This window comes from Pan troglodytes, chromosome 17 (assembly GCF_028858775.2).
Source record: "Pan troglodytes isolate AG18354 chromosome 17, NHGRI_mPanTro3-v2.0_pri, whole genome shotgun sequence".
Lineage (NCBI taxonomy): Eukaryota > Metazoa > Chordata > Mammalia > Primates > Hominidae > Pan > Pan troglodytes.
In genome coordinates, this window is record NC_072415.2 from 48,988,273 (window position 1) to 48,992,606 (window position 4,334).

The following is a 4,334-nucleotide window of genomic DNA, read 5'->3' on the forward strand; positions in this document are numbered from 1 at the left end:
TTTTAGTAGAGACGGGGTTTCATCAAGAAGTTTTAAGTCAATTGAGCAACTGAAGTCAAAGTTGACACAGAAAAACAAAGGACACATTCAAATAAAATATTAATTTTTCATATCCACTTAAAAGTAAGATATCTGAGTGAATGAGGCACATCAAAGTAATACTTGCACAGAGGGCTTAAATGCTAGCACACAGAAAAAATTTCTTTTATTTAATTAAGACCTATATTATTCTATATGTCATGCTTACTTTAAGAGGACTTATAAATATTAACTCTTTTAATCTTCATATCAATTTTATCAGTTAGACATTATTATCATCATCTTCATTTTACAAAATAGAAAACTGAGGCAATGAGTGGTTGGTAAACAAATACTGGTGTTCATACAATGAGGAAGGGATGGAGGCTGGAATTGAACACAGATGTGTCAGCTCAGAATTGCAGGCTCTGAATTGCTATACTACGCACGAAGAAGGCCTGGCCCTAAACCACAGTGCAACGCTGCTGCCTGTTGGAGTATGTGGTGAGCTAGTAGGCTCTTCAGCCAGATAGACCTGAGTTTAAATCCTGGCTATGGCTTTGGCAAGAACCTGCAGTGATTTGTTATCAGCTACATGTCACTTAATCAAAGGTAGTTACATATTGGAATTTGATTTACATAAGTATCTATATTATCTATTTGTAATATAGATGACAGAAAACACTAGAATCATGACTAGCACATAAACAGCACTTAAAATATTCTTCATTAATATTTCTATTATATAACAAAGAACATAGGAAGTTCAAGTCACCATCACCAGTACATTCCATGCATTCTTATCTCTTACCTTTTCTATTACAGTAGATACTGAATTCTTGACTTCTAGTCTCACTCTCCACCTCCAATTCTACCTGGACCCAAAGAGAGTCCTTATAAACTGTGAATATCATGTCTGTGCAAGTGTAAATGTTTCATTGATTTTCCTAATTTCTATATTAAGATACAAAAACCTTAGCAGGGTTTACATAGCTCTGCATGGTCTGATGTTTCCCAACATTTCAGTTCCATTTCATGCGTTTCATGGCATTTTTTTTACATTACTTCTGCTTACATGTGGGAAAGGCTGACCAAAAAAAAAAAAAAAAAAAAAAAAAAAGTTCAATGATCTCAATACAATACTACTCATTAATTTCACAGGTATTTATTGAGTGGCTACTCAAGTTTCAGGTGCCAAGGGAGTACAGAGCAAGAAAAGCCAAGAGTCATTTCCTACACATTTAAACATGAATGGATTCGCCTCTACATCCATTTATAGGGCCCCTTTTCTCTCCTTTTCTTTTCAGGCAAGCTTCTGCCCAGGCTTGCTTTTGCCAAGACTTTCTCTTCCAATTACTTCTCTAAAGTTTTAAATTTGACTTTTGCCTCCACTTCACCACTGACACTATTCTCACTCAGATCATAAACAACATCTGTGGCAGATTCTGACAGTTGCCTTTCTAATATCCATTTCCCTCTTCTTTTTTCACTAAGTCGGTAAAGAGTGAGAAAAAATAGAGGTAGAAAGAGAGAGAAAGAATGTTTAGGAAAACAATGTACCCAGCTTAATAATAATAATAAAAAAAGAAGACATTACACACATTCCTTTGAAGCTTAGGAATTGTGATTGGCAGTCTATGGAGAATTGCTGGAAAAGACGCTTCATGATATACTTGCTTCACTTTCTTCCTTGTTGTTTTTTCCTTCTTCCTTCCTATTTGGAATGTCGATGTGAAACTGGAGACAGACTAGCCATTTGTGAACATAATATGGCCGTAAGGATGAAAGAAACCATATACAAACAGAAGAAAGATTGAAGAAGTCTCGGACACTGATGAGGTTGGGCAGCGTCTACAGGATTTCTGAACTTTCTCTTTCTGGACTTTATCACATGAGGAATGGATGCACATCTGTGGCACCATGAAGATAGCTCAGAGGCATCTCAAACTAAATAGAGATGCAAAATAAACTTTTGCTCTTGCTCCACAGTTATATTTCCCCAGTGTTCCCAATCTCAGTACATTTCACTTTATCGATGACTCTTAACAGATAGTACTGAAATGTTTTTTCCATTATTATTCATATTCAATCTATAATCAATACTGTATCTTCTTGTTCCAAAATATATCTGGCCTCAGTAGACACTCTTCCATTGCCATCATTAGGGAATCAGAAGGTAGGTTGCATTTTAGTTAATAAATTTATTATTTTGTTGATAGAAATGCCTTCATTTTTATTTCCATACTGCTCTTAATTTCATTCAAGTTTCCTTTGTAATCTCTATTGATTTTCATCTCACCAAGAAAAAAAACAAAGCCGTTGGTGTGTTTTTGCTAAGGCAGCCTTTCTTTACCTTTCTGTGCTAACCTTGAGCATTGCAAGCTCTTACCTACCTCAGGACTTGCACACCTTTTATTTCCATCACTCTTACCTAACTCCACTGTATTTTTAAATTTCTATTTCTCAGATAACTGTTTTTAGCCAGTTGCTTCTCTCTTGTTCTAACTTTACCAGACATCTAGTTTGTCTTATTTTACTCTACTCTTTACTCTTCCCAAGTGGTACTTATAGTAATTGGGTTAAAATATGCATTTGGGGATTGCTATGGTTTGATATACTTTTCTCGTGTTGAATTTTTTGTTGAAATTTGATCCTTAGTATGGCAGTGTTGGGTGGTGGGACCTAGTGGGAGGTGTTTGGGCTATGGGGGTTGATCCCTCCTAAATGGCTTGATGCTTTTCTAAAGATAGCAAGTTTTTACTCTTGCAAGACTGGATTAGTTCTCATGGGAATAAATTAGTTCCCTTGAGTAGGTTGTTATAAAGCCAGGTTGCCCCTCAGGCTTCTCTTTCTTCGTAAATGTTCATGTCCCTTTTGACCCTCTTTACCATGTTTTGATGCAGCATGAAAGCCCTTGCCAGAAGCCAAGGCCAAGCTCTTGAATTTCTCAGCCTGCAGAACTATAAGCTACATAAACCGTTTTTCTTTATAAATTACCCAGTCTCAGGTATTTCTTTATAGCAACACAAAACGGACTAAGACAGGTATTTAATTATATCTCCATTAGACTCAATGTGTCAGGAAGACAGACTGTATCTATTTGTTCACAGCTTTATTTGCAGTGGTAGTAGAGTGCCTGGCACAGAGTAATAATATATAATACATATTGATTGAATAAAGTAACATAGAGAACTCAGTGGATTGATAATATATTGGAAAAAATAGATTCTCTATTGAAAATAATTAAATAATTTTATCTTATAAAAGTAGACCAAGATCTGCCTTGACTGTGCATTGGTGATTCAAAGCATGTCCTATAACTTGGAAGCTACAAAAAATAAGAATAAAAATAATTTATCGTTATTTATCTAAAATGAAAGCTGCTGGAAAATAACCAAGATAGTTTAGTGATGATTCCATTGCACTAGAAAAATTTAAGTTTCTTAAATCTAATCTAAGGATTTGAGGAACTGCAGAGGGGCCATGCACTCACAGTCAAAACTGTAACACTCAAATGTAGAACAATTTAAATTTCGGCAAACTACTTAAAGAAGTGGCTCACGATTCTATGGGAAAATGATCATTTTACTATGCATTAATAATAACAATAACAATATCAATTATTAGCACATGCGTAACATATTACTGTTTACATAGTATTTTTATTTTTATATCTCATTTCCAAGCAGGGTTTTTCAGATTAGATTTCTTTCTGCAAAGCACAATGTGTTCCCCTTTTAATACTTCAAAATATACACAAAATACTCATTATTGTATAGCTACATTTGTACATAAAACAAAGTTCACATACAAAATAACACACATACAATCTCAGATCAAGTAAAATCTTAGTCCTTTTCTGTTGCTATAATAGAATACCACAGATTGAGTCATTTATAAAAGAAAGATTTACATGGCTCGTGGTTCTGGATGCTGAGAAGCCTAACAGCATGGCACCTGCATCTGGTGAGGGTCATCTCATGGTGAAGGAGTAGAAGGTGGAGGGCATGTGAGACAGAAAAAAAAATCAGGCCAAACTTGTTTTGGTAACAAGTTGTTTCACACTAACTAAACAGCTCCTATGATAATTGCATTCATCCATTCATGAGCACTCGTGACCTAATCATCTCTTAAAGGTCCCACCTTTTAATACTGTTAAAATGATACTGGAATTTCAACATAAGTTTCCAGGGGAACATTTAATCCATAGCAAGTAGATACAATCTATTAGTAACCAGCAGAATTGTAGCTTGGCTTTTTAGTCTATAAGAATATTGGTTCTTTTGATGGATAATTTTTATCCTCATTATAAACTC